Source organism: Heptranchias perlo, chromosome 6, assembly GCF_035084215.1.
Source record: "Heptranchias perlo isolate sHepPer1 chromosome 6, sHepPer1.hap1, whole genome shotgun sequence".
NCBI lineage: Eukaryota > Metazoa > Chordata > Chondrichthyes > Hexanchiformes > Hexanchidae > Heptranchias > Heptranchias perlo.
The window spans coordinates 36,882,447-36,899,670 of NC_090330.1; the positions used below are offsets into that span (position 1 = coordinate 36,882,447).

The 17,224-nt window shown below is 43.2% G+C and overlaps 1 protein-coding gene across 4 annotated transcripts in view; it reads left to right on the forward strand.

Annotated features, from left to right (window-relative positions):
- Positions 1-2,690: 2,690 nt before the first annotated feature.
- Positions 2,691-17,224, forward strand: part of c6h11orf65 (chromosome 6 C11orf65 homolog) — a 75,066-nt gene continuing 60,532 nt past the window's right edge. For 3 of the 4 annotated variants that reach the window (XM_067986119.1, XM_067986116.1, XM_067986118.1), the window contains exons 1-3: positions 2,691-2,889; positions 7,447-7,899; positions 9,213-9,271. The gene's annotated coding sequence lies outside the window, so the exon portion shown is untranslated. The remainder of the gene's footprint in view (positions 2,890-7,446; positions 7,900-9,212; positions 9,272-17,224) is intronic. The other variant, XM_067986117.1, reaches the window with a different exon arrangement.

Sequence of the window (17,224 nt, forward strand, 5' to 3'; positions counted from 1 at the left end):
CCAGCACAGTAACAGTTGTGGAGTTGAGAGTAATGGTGGACGGGTAGAACTGGGTGTCATCAATGTACATATGGAAGCTGCCACTGTGCTTCTAAATAAAGTTACTGAGGAGCAGCACAGAGATGATTAATAAGAGTGGGTCATGAATGCAGCCTTGGAGCACATGAGGTGATCTTGCAGAGGCAGGAGGAGAATCCATAGTAGAAGATTTTTCTGGCTAACTTTCTAGATATTTGAGCAAATCAACACTTAACTAATGTACAGTGTTAAAGTATGGCATTCAGATCAAAGGCAGGACACAATCTAGGTGCAATACTTCTGATTATTTAGAGAGAGATTTCCTGCTATTACTATGTCTCTTAAAATGGGAAGAATATATTGAAGCCTCTTCTAATTTACTTTCTTTTTATGACATTGGTAACACATCTTTGAAGATAATGTTTTGTAGCCTAAGAAAAATCAGTTGAAACTGCCTCATGGCATCCAGGAACCAATAAGCTATTACTGTATAAACAGAAACCCACAGAATCTCTGGCCCCACCTATTCTGCCTTTACCAAGGTTCGTCCAGAACCCTGTAAATTAAACATAGAACAATCGGCTTGGTGCTATGATTAAAAGCACACAATGAGATTGTTAGAAAGCAATGATTGGGGTGGTTACATGATTATATTCCAGTGAGATTCTAAAAGCATTAAAAACATTTGAAAGGCTCTGCAATTACCACTGGTCTATACCTAGCCACACAACTCTCAGTCACATTCATTCAGTACTGTTTAAATATGCTAATTGAAATTACACTTACTGGCATTGCTGGGTGTTTCTTCCACATATCCAGTGTGTGGGGGAAAAAGTCCTCACTTAACATTTCTTGAAGCGTGTTAATTTATATTTGTTTGTGCTCATAGTTCAAACAAAATAACTAGGTCTAAATTATCCATTTCTCACTATTTTAATGTCCTAATCATGTTTCTGCTTAATCTCCCTTTCTACAGTGAAAATAAAATCAGCTCTATGAGTGTCTTTTCCTAACTTAGTCCAGAAAACACCCTTGTCACTTTTTTTAACTCTCATTGATGAAAGATAGTACAGATATGCCAGAAGTAGTTCACCCTAAAATCTTACTAAGATTTAACGGTCAGAGCAAGTTTGTGCTGCAGGGGAGGCTATAATAGAACCAGAGAATTTTAAAGCACAGAATGCAGGCCATTCAGCCCACTGCATCTTGACGGCTCTCTGAAAGAGCTACTACTTATTACCATTTCCCTGCCCTTTATCCAACCCTTTCAATTTTTTTTCTTCTTCAAATATTTATCCATTTCCCTTTTAAAAGTGGTTATGAATTCTGTTTCCACCATTGTTTCTGGTAGGGCATTCCATGTCCCTCTTGGAGTGTCACAATTTTTTGATAGTTTTCTGATTTTCATTCTAGATTTTGGTTCAACTGTACACTCTAAACATCAATGTTTTCAGTTCAGACACAAACGTGACAAACATATTGTTCATTGCTGCTGACAAACCTTGGGAATGTTTGTTTTGCAATGATAGGTGGCAATACAACTTTAAAAATCACAGATCAAAACTGATTAAGCATGCTTTGGAGATTACGGATAGACAGATTTATGTTACCTACTGTCATTTCCCAGTGAGATAACAGGCTTAGTATAGAGTTGCCAAATTCCTTAAATTAATAAGATCAAACGTGATAGACTCTCACTTTCTCCTTGTCTTGTAACAAGCTGTTGCAGCTAAAATTATTGAATTTCTTTTATCAGGCCTGCCAAGTGACCCTCCTTGGAAACATAAGAGCAGACAATTCAGTTCACTGAACCTGCTTTACCACTCTGATTGCTGTAGCAGTTCTATCTCTTTACCAAACATCCATTACTATCCTTCAGAGCACCAACCACTATTGTGTTTTTTTCAAATGATGTATATCGCTCAAATATAAATACAAGCCCTAGGGTTAGAAATTCACTTTTATATTCCCAGCACAAGCTGAGATCACAAATCTCAAAACTACACAATCCCAACAAGTTATTTCCATCTTTCGGATGAGCTGTTAAATGGAGGCCCCATCTGCCCTACCCTCTCAGGTGGATGTAAAAAATCCTTTATTTCAAAGAAGAGCAGGGGAGTTCTCCCTAGTGTCCTGACTAATATTTATCCCTCAGCCAACATCACTAAAACAGATTATTTGGTCATTATCTCATTGCTGTTTGTGGGACCTTGCTGAGCACAAATTGGTTGCCGTGTTTCCCGCATCACAAGTGACCACCTCAAAAAAGTAATTTGTTGGCTGTAAAGCGCTTTAGGACATCCGGAGGTCAGGAAAGGCACTATATAAATGCAAGTCTTTTCTTTTTATTAATTCTGCATTGGCAGTGTGGGAACTTAATTTTTATCCCTTGTGCTTTAAACAGGGTTGAAATTTGTGTCACCTTGTGCACTTTAGGTTCTAACATTAGCCCAAGTTGACAACTCTGGTTCATCAGGTTAATCTTGTTGTAAATTTGTTTGATTTAGTATTTCAGATTGAAAAGTAAAACACAAAGTTACATTTCAAATCCACAAATTACTACATCGTTACCAGATTTGGAAATAATCAGTGAGTTCTTGTTCAGAGACAAAAAAACAACCCAAACAAAAAGAAAATCTGCTCAATTTAGCATCTGCTTATTTTAGGTGAGTACAGTTTATGAAGTGCTACATCAGTCGGAGAAGGAACAATGACGCCTGCGCACCACGATGTACGTCGCAACACTCGAAGACAATGTTCTGGCAGTGACATCATTTCCGTGGTAACCATAACGACGGGACGCTCGAGCTGAAAGAGAAAAAGAAGCCCGAAAGTCGCAAAGAACAGCTGAGACAACAGGACCGAAGGGAAGTGAGTTACCATTAGTTACTCTTGGATCGTTACAGCAGGGGCCCTGGGGTAGGGTCAGGGTCAGGGTCAGTACCTGCTGTAACCAGTGCTTGGACTGGCTCCGACCAGCCCTGTGGGGTTACACCATACAAATATTGACCAGCTCCCGGGGCGGGGGCCCTGCCCTAATATAAGAGACCCTGTCGGCTACCCGAAGCATTATTACAGATAACGGTTTATTAGTGCAGTGTACAAAAACGAACAAATAAAGAAATATGATGACAAACGGATATGATCCACGTTTGAACACGTTTGGACTAGCCTATACCTTCGAATACAACATACTGTGCTCTATGGAAGGTTAAAGTCGCATGTGATTTATAGGACCAAAAATATGGTCCAGTGCACTGTTAGCCCCAACACAAATTAATTTCAATACAGATAAGTGTGAGGTGGTGCCTTTTGGTAGGAAGAATAAGGAGGCTACATTCTGCTTGAATAAGAGTCTAAATGGGGTAGAGGAGCAAATGGATCTTGGGGTACAGATACACAAATCATTAAAAGTAGCAATGCAGGTTAATAAGGCCATAAAAAGACAAACCAATCACTGTGGTTCATTGCTGGAGGGATAGAATTTAAAAAAAACAGAAGTTATGTTAAACTTGTATAGAACCTTGGTTAGACCGCACTGTTCACAGTTCCGATCTCCATATTGTAAAAAGGATGTAGAGGCATTGGAGAAGGTGCAAAAAAGATTCACAAGAATGATACCAGAACTGAGAGGTTATACTTATCAGGAAAGGCTGAACAGGCTGGGGCTCTTTTCTCTAGAGAAGAGAAGGCTGAGGGATGACCTGATAGAGGTCTTTAAGATAATGAAAGGGTTTGATAGGGTAGACGTAGAGAAAATGTTTCCACTTGTGGAGGAGTCCAAAACTAGAGGTCATAAATATAAGATAGTCACCAGTAAATCCAATAGGGAATTCAGGAGAAACTTCTTTACACAAAGAGTGGTAAGAATGTGGAACGCGCTATCACAAGGAGTAGTTGAGGCAAATAGCATATATACATTTAAGGGTAAGCTGAAGGAATAGGGTATGCTGATAGGGTTAGATGAAGTAGTGAGGGAAGAGGCTCGTGTGGAGCATAAACACTAACATAGATCAGTTGGGCCGAATGGCCTGTTTTTATACTGTAGACTCGATGTTAACACCTATTGGTGAATGGAAGATGAAGAGTGGGAATAGCAGGCCTGCTTCTCATCTGATATGTAGAGCACCAATCTGCAGCCACGTTGCGTTTTTAGTTCAAAACGTGGTTGTACTTTTTCCTGTAATACCCTCATTAAGGGTTCCAAAATTAAGATAATTATCTTGTGGCACTCTTTACCATGTTCAAAGCTGGGAATGTGCTAAAGTCATTCACACCCATTTTAAAACAGGTGCCGCATTGAATGTGCCTTAATTTTAGGTTGCATTCTTAAAAGGCTGTACCGTTATTTGCTGTGGAATTATGTTTTGTTGCAGTACTTGATGTCCATTCAATTTGGTTTTCTTGCACTTGCTGCTGATTTCAGTTATGACTTGATTTGCATTTTCTGGACTTACTTCAGGACCCCTGTTTTTCATCTGTGTTTTGTTATCGGTGACAATTTAAGTTGACATAAACACAATTCTAAAGATGGACACCAGGTAAACCTCCTTACCTGCTTGTTTTGGAGGGTTTTAGGAGGCATGAGAGGGAGATATGTTTACATCTGAGATGGTATTGCCCTAGGGTTGCCAATTCTGGTTGGAGGCATTCCTGGAGGTTTGACCACGTGACATCTGTCCATGTGGTGCCTGATCATGTGACATCTGATCCTAAGATAAAATATGTATCCCATTCCCTTTGAAATGAAGTTTTAGTCTCTACCTCAATAGCCACATGTGGTGAAGGATCCCATGGTCTAATAGCCCTGGGTTCAAGAACTTTCCTCCTCCCTTCCCCCTCATTGATTCCAGTGAGAATCCTTGGTTTCTGTTCCTTAGTTCCCCATTTGCCTACTAGTGGAAATAATCTTTCACTGTTTACTCACAGAAAGGTCCCCAGGTTTCATTTACCCATTTACAGGCTGCTCCACTCAATGCCGCTGCTGCTGCTTGGTGGCTCTGTGGGAAATACTGAGCCCCAAGTCGGCCCCAGTCTCCATCTCTCCCCGAGCCCCCATTTTTTTTATTCGTTCATGGGATGTGGGCGTCGCTGGTGAGGCCGGCATTTATTGCCCATCCCTAATTGCCCTTGAGAAGGTGGTGGTGAGCTGCCTTCTTGAACCGCTGCAGTCCGTGTGGTGACGGTTCTCCCACAGTGCTGTTAGGAAGGGAATGCCAGGATTTTGACCCAGTGACGATGAAGGAACGGCGATATATTTCCAAGTCGGGATGGCGTGTGACTTGGAGGGGATTGTGCAGGTGGTGTTGTTCTCATGTGCCTGCTGCTCTTGTCCTTCTAGGTGGTAGAGGTCGCGGGTTTGGGAGGTGCTGTCGAAGAAGCCTTGGCGAGTTGCTGCAGTGCATCCTGTGGATGGTACACACTGCAGCCACTGTGCGCTGGTGGTGAAGGGAGTGAATGTTTAGGGTGGTGGATGGGGTGCCAATCAAGTGGGCTGCTTTATCTTGGATGGTGTCGAGCTTCTTGAGTGTTGTTGGAGCTGCACTCATCCAAGCAAGTGGAGAGTATTCCATCACACTCCTGACTTGTGCCTTGTAGATGGTGGAAAGGCTTTAGGGAGTCAGGAGGTGAGTCACTCGCCACAGAATACCCAGCCTCTAACCTGCTCTTGTCGCCACAGTATTTATATGGCTGGTTCAGTTAAGTTTCTGGTCAATGGTGACCCCCCAGGATGTTGATGGTGGGGGATTCGGCAATGGTAATGCCATTGAATGTCAAGGGGAGGTGATTAGACTCTCTCTTGTTGGAGATGGTCATTGCCTGGCGCGAATGTTACTTGCCACTTATGAGCCCAAGCCTGGATGTTGTCCAGGTCTTGCTGAATGCGGGTTCGGACAGCTTCATTATTTGAGGGGTTGCGAATGGAACTGAACACTGTGCAATCATCAGCGAACATCCCCATTTCTGACCTTATGATGGAGGGAAGGTCATTGATGAAGCAGCTGAAGATGGTTGGGCCTAGGACACTGCCCTGAGGAACTCCTGCAGCAATGTCCTGGGGCCTCCAACAACCACTACCATCTTCCTCGGTCTCTCACCCTCGCCCCCATTCCCTAGTCTCCCTCACTCCCCGAGGCCCCATTCCCCAGTCTCCCTCTCTCCCCGAGCCCCGAGCCTCCTTCCCTACTCTCCCTCTCCTTCCCCCCCTCCCGAGGCCCCCAGTTCATGACTCTCCCCTGCACTCCCCCAGTCGCGGCTCTCTGCGGGTGACGGTACTGAGCAGCAGCCGGTGACGAGCTCTGTGGAAAAGGCTGGGAAATGATTCTGTTTAAAGTTAACGTAGTTTAACCTCGTTGTGAGTCCCGACGCCAGGCTAACAGTTAGTAATTATTTACAGTACCTCACATAAGTGTCTGTTGTTCACATGGGTGCACTGTGGCCGGAAATTCAAATCGCAGATCTCCCGGGTTGATGGAGGCAGTGCTCGTGATAGGAACCCCTGATATCGGGAAACTCCGGGTCATCCCGGGAGGATTGGGAACCTTATATTACCCACCTGCCTTTACACAACCACCCGTGACTACAGATCAAATCTAAGGAGATCAGCCTTTCCTGCCTCTGCTTTATTAGACAGGAAGGCAAGGAAATATATTGGGTAAATTTTCATCTTCACCGAATGGACGGTAATGTGATGGAAATCTGGTGGAAATCAATTGAATAAAAATTGGGCAGATTCTGTAACAGGCAAATTACTGCCCACATGCTGAAGATGAAAATATACCTCTTTGTCTCTTTGAGCCAGGCCGTTACATCAACAACAACTTGCATAGTGTCAGCCCTTGCGCAGCAGTAGCACTCTTGCCTCTGAGTCAGAAGGCTGAGGGTTCAAGTCCTATTCCAGCGACTTGAGCGCAAAATCGAGGCTGATTCTGAGTACTGAGGGAGTGCTGCATTGTCAGAGGTGCTGTCTTTCAGATGAGACATTAAACTGAGGCCCAGTCCACCTTCTCATTATCTGATCATCATCATCGCATTGTTGTTTGTGGGACCAAATTGGCTGCTGCATTTTCCTACAAAAGTACATTGGCTGTAAAGCGCTTTGGGACGACCGGAGGTCATGAAATGTGCTATATAAATCCAAGTCTTTCTCTTTCAGAGAGTTGGCACTGATGCAATGGCCTCCCCTGCTGTAAAATTCTATGAATGTTTATTTGTTAGTGCTGTGAACTGGTTCTCTGGTATATTATAGGGGCATAGACCATGGGTGTAATTTAACATTTAATAATACTTTAGAAGTTGGTCTGTCAATTAATAATACATAAAAAAGAATATTTTGGGGGAAAGGAGTTGCAAACATAGGAATGGTCACTTGGTTTACTGAAGTTGTATGGTGCTTTTCTTCCTGGCGGTGTTAACCCTGTTGGCCAGGGGCTGCAAAAAAAAACTACTGAGTTTATTCCGAATTGCTAACACTCAGGCAAAAGTAACTTTTGAACTGAAGTAACCTGGAGTTCAGTCACTGGTCTGGGCTGGCCGGAACCGGTTTGAATTAGCTACGCTTCTAAGAGACAAAGGGGATGTGATGAGACACCAGTCCTTATTTAGAAAAGGAGTAATGAGGTAATGCTACCTAACCCCTTGGAACAGAGCCAATCAGGGGATGACACCGACTACTCGAGCAAATCTAAGCCAACAGGAGAAAGACAACACAGCTCGAAGAGATAAGACTTGGGATAAGAATGAAGAATTGCAGGCTTGGTGCCAGTGCGAAACTCTGGAGACTAACCATCGCAGAAGTGGAAGACCCTACGTCAGGGACGTGGAGACGACGTCAAGAGGGAGAGAACGGAACGCCTGGCCAGCATCAGATCTCCTTTCCGGGTAATATAATATCCTTTCTATTCTGTGACCACTCAGGGAGTGTCAGAAAAACCTAGTGGGTGTGCGTTTAAATCCTAGTTTGGGTATAAAACTGTATAACCTGCTGTAAACTGCATGCCTATATCTAACCAGACATATAAGCTATATGTACATAATCTAACAACGTTAATAAAGCGAATTGAGAATTAAGAGAGAATTGACTCTTCTCCTCTTTGTACTAAGCCAATAACCGTAACCGGTGACCTCCGGTCAACAACCCACAAGGCGATTTTGGTATCTAAATATGCCAGAAACTCTAGGTCAATTAAGCAACTGATTTTGACTCTTTTAACATAATCTGTTGTATGATATATGCTGGAACAGACAAAGAGGGGGTGCAGAACACTAAAAGTAGCGACGCAGGTTAATAAGGCTATTAAAAAAAAGCTAACCAGGCACTGGGGTTCATATCTAGACGAATAAAATTAAAAAGCAGCGAAGTTATGCTAAACTTGTATAGAACCTTGTTTAGACCACACTTGGGGTACTGTGAACAGTTCTGGTCTTCATATTATAAAAAAGATATAGAGGCACCGGAGAAGGTGCAAAAAAGATTTACTGGGATGATACCAGAACTGAGAGGTTATACCTCAGGAAAGATTGAGCAGGCTGGGGCTCTTTTCTCTTGAAAAGGAAAGAGAAGATTGAGGGGTGACCTGATAGAGGTCTTTAAGATTAAGAAACGGTTTGATAGGGTAGACGCAGAGAAGATGTTTCCGCTTGTGGGAGATACCAGTACTAGGGGTCATAAATATAAGATAATCACTAATAAATCCAACTGGTAATTCAGGACAAACTTCTTTACCCAGAGAGTGGATAGAAAGTGGAACTCATTACCATAAGGTGTAGTTGAGGCGACAAGCATAGATGCATTTAAGGGGAAGCTAGGAAAACACCTGAGGGAGAAAGGAATAGAAGGATAAGCTGATAGGGTTAGGTGAAGTAGGGAGGGAGGAAGCTCTTGTGGAGGATAAACACCGGCATGGACCTGTTGGACCAAATGGCCTGTTTCTGTGCTATGAAATTCTATGTAACAGACTGACTATATTATTACTGATTCAATTGATAGCCTGGGCAAGTTGTGAATTTGATATGATGTAGTTAATTAAGATAACAAATTTGCACTCCAATGTAAAGTGAGGTTTTAAGTGCAGAGTTGGTATTTGTACTATTTGCATATTTAAAATAGAGTTTGTAGACTTAGAGAAGGAATTTGCTGAAAAAAAGTATATTTCACATTTTTTAAACAGTATTTAATTTTAATTTACTTACAGATAACACTGTGTATCAAAAGCTAGTGAAACAGAACCTTCGTGCAAAACAATTCAGAAAGGTAATGAGAGTTATTGTTAAAGACTTTCTTTACGTGATTATAATTTGAATGAAGGAAAAATATTTTTCAAACAAATTACATTTAGCAAACAGAACATTTCTCCCAGTATGAAAGTCTCACAACAAATTCATTTGTATCATTTCATCCAAACCGGGAAAACAAGTTTCCAACACAATGTTTTCCACTTCATTGTAGCAGCTAGTAATTACTTCGGAGAGATCTCAGCCTTTTGTTTCAGATAATGTTGAATCACAGTGCAGTTGGCTAAAATACTATATATAGCAATCAATAAATGTCAAAAATGGGTGTCGTATGTCAAGTTATATTACAAGTTGAAGTGGTTCTTTAGTAGTCTTGGGGGATAATCCCACTGCTGATATAGGATGTCCCTCTTTCTGTCCAGCTCTTGCTGTCAAGGCCTCTGATGCATCAGCAGAGAACCTTGGTGCACGCATTCTCACAGGCCTGGTACAAACTCAGATCGGCAGATTGGTGAGGTCTGGCTTGCAGATTGGAGGATGTGGGATTTAGTGGTGTGCAACCTTCATTCAATGTCTTAACATAACTCGTCAATCAGTGTGTAAACATAGGGACAGGACCTGCACCTGTGCTTCACGTGTGCAATGTCTGATCTCCGTTCAGACTCCGTGCAGACAGCAGACTGTTATTTTCAGCAAATAACAGATACCAGCTATCTTTAAGAGATTTGTAACTGACAGCCTGCCTTTAAGAGATTGAAGCTCCTCCTGCTGGTAGAAAGTGCAAATTGCATTGAATCCAAGTTCAACGCTGATTTCCAAGATTGCAGATTGCAGGTAAGTCCTCAGGCTTGATGAAAGTCTCGTCCTGCCTGCGCAGGGGCAATTGGGCACGGGGTGATAGCAGATCGTGCTACCCCCGCCCAATAACAGGCCCTATCCAATTATTCCCCCAATACCAATTACAGAAACCTAGCTGCAAACTGGACAAGAATGGAGAATAAACATACTGGGATATAATTATGTAGGAGGCATAGAAAAGATAAAAAATGAGGCAGACTGGCAATATTGGTAAAAGTGTGAATACATACTGTAGAGAGTGTTGATATAGGCAAGAAAGGGGTGTAGACAGAGTCAATATAGTTGGAGCTCAAAGATTTTAAAAAGGGGTTTGTTACATTTGTAGGGGTATGTTATAGACCTCCAAACTGTGGGAAAGAAATGGAAGAGGAAATCTACAGTCAGGTTAGAGATATGAGTAGAAATAACAAAATTATTTTTCTGGGAGATTTCATTTATTCTTGTTGATTGGAACACAGAGGGAGTAAAAGGAGAAAAGGAAATGGAATTCCTAAAATGTGTACAGGATTCCTTCCTCAAGCAGTATGTTGATAGGCCTACAAGGACATAGTTAGATTTGGTTATGAGTAATGAAATAGATCAGACAGATGAGATGAATGTAAGTGTGCATCTTGGGAGTAGTGGTAACAAAATGACAAGGTTTAAGATCCAAACAGAAAAGGAAAAGTCAGCATAAAAACTAGCACAATTGGATTGGGGCAGATTTTAGAAAGATAAGGAGCGAGCTAGCTGAGGTGAGGAGGAAGGAGAAATTAGCACACAGAACTGCAAAGCAACAATGAAATGTTTTTACAAAAGAGACTGCAAAGATACAGAAATGTATTCCATTAAAAAAGGACACTACTAGTAGTTTTAGGACACCACGAATAAACAAATAGGGGTTGGAAATCTATTAACATTGAAGAAGAGGGCCTATAAGCCTCAAAAGTTTTTGCTGCAAAATGTGACATGGCTTCACCCCAGCGCACGGGCCTGCAGGCCAGATTTTGTGATGCATTCTGTGGCGGGAGGGGAGCTCTATAAAATTTACCAAACATAATTTCTTTTGTGAAGGAAATATTTCAGCAACCCTAATCAAAATTTTACGATATTATCTACTGGGGCAAAGCAAGCTTCTACGTGTTTTAGCACTAAGATACGCCCTTATTATTGTTACTTATGTAATATTATCAAACAAATTCACACCCTGTCCCATTAGAAAAAAGTTAACTCTGTAACTACAGGGTAGAGGCACCTGGCCTGTTGCGAACGTGGATTACAATACTGTAAGCAGCGCAACTGTGATTTCCAGTTTGGGTTTGTGGTGACCCAGATATTTCACCATGGACAAGGAATTGTAAAATCTACCTTCACATCAACTTTTTCACAGGAATTTTCACTTGGATATACTTCTTTGTAATGGCAAAAAGGAGGTTGAACTGCTCCATCATACATCTAAGTCAGCAACTCGGGTTGGGCCATGCCATGCCAAGTCAAATTTTGCAATAGACATCCTTTGTAATCTAGTGCTTCTTCAAGGCACTGCCTGAGTAGTAGAAGTATTTGAGGTCACCAACTCTGTCCAAACCGGAAGAGATAGTCCTGTTCAATCTGGCACTCGAGGCCACTGTGACAGGAGTCTATGCAGGAAGTGTACATTGCCCTTTGAGCCTCTGTCATGGGGGCTTCTGCTGCAGATGTCCCTGGAACTGCCACACAATAGTGGATTATAATATTGTTACATGGTTCTCCAATGTGCTGTACATGCTGCCGTCTGCGGCACAGTGTTTAATACAACCCCTTAGTGCCTGCACCAACGCTTGATTCTCTGCAAACATTACTGTTTTCAGTGCAGGGCCTGTAAGCTGCAGATCCTCAGGTTTATCAGCAAGAGGTGATGTCACCTGACCCTCAGGCAACATCTTCCTCCACACGTACTACCATCAGATGCTTCTGCTTACTTGAGCGATGTGTCTCACCCAGTACACTACCTTCTCCCTCGCTGTTTAAGTTCTCCAGGGCAAATATCAATGGACTGTTGCTTGGAAGGGAATAGAGGGCGTGAGAATGCATGCTACAAAATGCTGGCTTTTTCAGATGCTGTAGCACCTGTGTCTTGCTCATCTAAGGAAGGAAAAGAGGAAGAGAGGTTAGAATGGTTTCCTGAGGAGCAGAGTTCACATGTCACTTTTATTAAGGAAGCAAAATGCCTTGATCGACCCTCAGCGGACACATGCCCTCTTGTTTCTCCATCTCAAAGTCCCTTGATGGCCTCCTTCCCCGGGGTTTGTAAAGTTTCCTGCTATTGGGCGGGAAGAGGTCTCAAGTTTGGGACACATCACCTGTTGCCAATCACCCCAAGCTGTTAAAAAGAATGTAAAAAGTGATGATAACATTTGGTTACCATGAAGTACGGTAAAACCCAGGGGCAGGATTTTAAACTGCGAAAAACTGGTAGGTTGGGGGCATTGAAAATTGCAACAATTTCTGACCCGCCCCCAACTCGCCCATTTCACAGGGGAGGGACAAGGGCCAGGCAACCAACCCGCTGTCAGGAGGCGGGGTGGTCAATAAAACCTCTCAAGGAGGCTGCAGGTCTCCATTTTGAAAGGTTTTGCTATTTCAATGCCTCGGGACTGGGATTCCTGGGCCTTCTCCTTCACACCACTTGGGAGGAGGCGAGAAGGCCCGAAACTGCAGGTAAGTGCCTTTCTGGCACAGCTGTGGGCCCAGAGAAGCAGGAGTGCTTCCCCCAGGCCCAACAAGCCTACCTGCAGCGACCCCACCCCCAACGATCGCCAACTCCCCCAACGATCATGATGTCCTTCCCCCCCCTCCCCCCCCCAATGATCACGGACACCCCCAGAACCCCCAATCCCGACGCCCCCCTCGGTGACTGTCCCCCCCCCATGCCTCCCCCTCCCCAATCCATACAATCTAAGACTTACCTGAACACTTACCTGAAGATGTCCTCTTCCTTGCTATGCCCTCATCCGACTGAGGCCACTCTGTCTATCAGGCTGGCCCATCTGACTCGAAACCGACTAAAAAATAAAAGCCCTCCTTACGTCAAAATCGTACGGACGTCTGGGAAACCCATACTTCCGGGTTTTCCATCTGCGATTCGACACACCCGCCCCCTTCCCAGCTCCAGGTCAAAATCCTGGCCTAGGTGTCTGAAGGTAGTCCATAATGGGGGTGGATGACAGGTGCTTGCACCAAGCAATTAGTTTCCATCTGAAGCTTTTAATAGGGTGCGTGCTACAGGCATTTCAGGGCTATGCTAAATACTGCTGCAGATGATTGCTTGGAGGAGGTGTCCATGACCAGTATGCGTGAGGCATCAGAGGATGGATTTGAATCATGGAATGTGTGACAGCTCCAGAAACATCTCCAGGGGAGGCCCCATTACAGGGGCCATAACAGCAACATGTGCTTTTTTGTGGTGGGAGGGTGGGGGGTACGGAATGGCAACTCCATGGCAATTGGCATTGTGACAGATGTCAAAGTAGTTGGCAACAGCAACAAAAAATGAGTCAGAAGAAAGCCTCAAACTGAATCTATTAAGGTCAATGCTGGGGTCTTCAAATTGTTGTAGGAATTCTATTCCACCAGGTTTTATGTTCTCAAGGGCTTTGCACACGTTGCAACTTTGCAACCAGAGATGTCAATCAATTGCACCTGCCTGTATCAGAAAGATATAAAAAGTCTGGCACTGCAGTCGGTGGGGAAGATAGAAGACTAAGACACATCTCGGAGGATGTCACCTTGCAATAATGGCAACAACCTATTTATCTAGATCAGACATTGTGCTCCAGAATCTGTAAGTTGCTTTGCGCCCAGTCTCAAAGACTATGTTTATTTGGATCACAACGTTCTGTTCACGTGGTTTCCAAGAAATGTTGCCAAGTTGGCACATTTCCCATCAGTCCCTCCTCCAGTGAGTCTTCAGATCTTCTGAATGATTCACTTTTGCCAAGACATGCATCACTCTCAAGTTAACACTTCACGTTTCGGTACAATCAAGCTTTGTGTTTTCCGTGACAATTTCAAAAAAACGCAACTCTTTAACATGTTTATCGTAATAATCAAAACAACCACCAGTATCATTTGCACAATTACAAATAGCATAGACATCATTCTAACCCAGGGATGTTGTCCCGTGTTATACACCACCTCCCACCACTCATGGTCACCTAATGTTTGGATCCCTTTTTCAATCTGTTGGTTTTGTTGTAACATTTTAACAAGGTGTTTCTGTGAGGTACTGATTCGGGTCATAACAGCTGGTAGATTAAAAGATAGAGAAGGTATGGGATGTCTGAATAGAATGACCACTCGCAGAGCTTCAGCCTGGAGTGTCATGTTGATCTGTATAAGAGTTACATTATGGGTGGCAACAGGTTAAATGCACACCCTCTTCCTCTTGTATTTTAACAATCGTTTCCTTCCTTATTTTTAAAGGGCATTTCCCATGTAATCCTATTAGGGAAGATAGGTGTATATACAGTCAAGACACATTTCCAATCATTCCCACTACTTTGTAACATAGGTACATTACACATGATAAGTATTACAAATAAAATCCACCACCACAATATAATAGCTGTCCTTGGTTAATATCTTATCCAGGTCTACGCCTTCTTTTTCTAGCTCATCTGGGACTGTCAAACATCTGAGGTCTGGGAGTTGGTCTCAAATCCATAGCATTTGTCCCCCTTCCCTGGCAAACCACAGCTGGGGGCACCGTCATCTCTTCATTGTCCCACATGATGGATTCGATTCTGGGGGTGTCATCCATCATGTTCACCACGCCAAGGATGTCTCCCTTATATTCCTTTAGCTGGTTAATATGGAACCACTTTTCCTTCCCCTTCTGGAGGGCAACCTTATAAACAGATGGACTAGCCTTATCAACAATGGGATAAGGTCCCACAAAATTCGCCACGAATGATCCCGACTGTTGGTATGTTTTTACCATTGCTGTCTGTTCCACATCCCATTCTGTGCCTTAACTTGAAAATCAAAATTAATTTTATTGGATTGTTTAGACTGACCAGTATTGGCGGTGGCAAAGATCATTATTTGTTGTAATTGGTCATGTAACTGGTTAACATACCGTTTCTGGGTCAGGACCTGGTATTGGGGTTCGGACATATCCTAATACATTAAATGTTCAGCTGTTCTCATAACCATCCCTGAGGCGAGATCTTAGTGGTACCTGACTCTCTAGACCGCATGACCATTAATGCCAAGGGTAGCAATTGATCCCATGTCTGACAGGATTGTCCAATTAATTTCTTCAGCATAGTTTTCAATGTGTGGTTCATCCTCTCAACTATACCTGATTATGTAGGACTGTATGAAATATGGAATCGCGTTTTGATTCCTAGCAGCTGCATTGCAGTTTGCATAACCTTTCCAGTGAAGTGGCTCCCCTGATCTGAGTCGATGGATTTCGGGAGAGCCCATCTGGTGAATACATAGTTTACCAGTATTTTTGCTGTGGCCTGAGCCGTCACATTGGGGTCGGGAATGCCTCCACCCACTTGGAGAAGTTGTCTACTAATACATATTTATTTCCTCTTGAAGATGGGAGAAATGGTCTGATATAATTATTTTCAAATCGGTCCATAGGCCGGGTGTGGCGCAACAGTGCCTTTTTGATACTTACATCGGGATTGTACTGCACACAGATTAGACAATTGTGGCAATAGTGCTCCACTTGGCCTTGCATTCCTGGCCACCAGGCCACCTGTTGGAGTCTTTCCAAGGTGCCCCGTGGTCCGGGATGTCCTTAGGTAGGTGCATCATGGGCTTGGTAGAGAAAAGCATTCCTCTCGTTCTACCTATTTTTGATTATATAACAAGACTCCATCTTTCACCTCCAATTTTGGTTTATTAGCATATTCTCCATGTGGATTTTCTTTCCTTTCTAATGTCATTATTACTGCCTTTATTTCAGGATCCCTATTTTGCAATTGTTTCAAATCAATCGGGTCAGGTGTTTTCACGGGCTGATTGGCTTCCATTGGGGGAAACATTTCTACCGGATCCCAATCCATTCCCTCCTCACCTCCTTTCTTGGACAATTCATCAGCCTTCAGATTCCCCTCCCATGGAGGTTTGTTTTTGAATGTGCCCTTACTTTATAGACTGCTATGTCTCCAGCACTTCCTTTGCCTTATTAAAAATTACCCGTAAAATTGGAGTGGAAGGTAAAGCTTTCCCCTCTTTTCCCACATCTGGAGATATTCTGTTAGGGAATTGCACACATACATGGAGTCTGTGTGTATTGTATAACGGGTTGGAAACTCGGTAAGATGCGATAACCACATACGCTACAGCCACCAACTCGGCCGCTTGAGCAGACATATGTGCGGGCAGCTTCAGTGCTAATTCTGTTTGTCTATCAGGATCGTAAATACCACACCTTGTTTTTCTTTCTCCATCTTTCATTTTGCTGGACCCGTCTACATATATATCCCGTGTGTTGGGCAATACCCTTGACTTAATCGGTCCCTCCGGATTTTCCACCTTACAATGGTGTCTTTCATCTTGGTACATCAAATTCCCCGCTAGACTCAGTGGATCAGGGTTATGGTGTACCTGGATATCCCTTCCCTGCAGTAATAGGGTCCACTGGGCCAATCGGACATTAGACACTGAACCGTCTTTTAACCTTCCATCCAACAACAACTCTGTTGGTGTATGATTGGTCAACAAGTGTAACGATGCCAATCCCATTATGTAGGTAAAGTGTTTAATGGCCAAAAGGTTGCTAATAGATATTTCTCACATGTGGAGTAATTAATCTCTACTGGGGCAGCCTCTGTTTCTAATGGGTCTTTTGGCTTAGGACGGCAGATATTGAGTATTCGCTGGCTGGTTTCTATGTAGAAGGGCTTTTTTGGGTCGGCTGGGACAAGGATTAGTGCTTTCTGTAAAGCTTACTTTTACTGTTTGATTGCCTCCGTACAGGCTGGTGTCCATTCCCACTCATCATTCTTTTTCAACAAAGTATATTGGGGCGCGTTTAAGTCGCGAAATTCTCTATAAAATCCCGACAGTATCCTACCAATCCCAAAAATGATTGTACCGCTTTCACGGATGTTAGTAAGGGCAACTCCTGCAT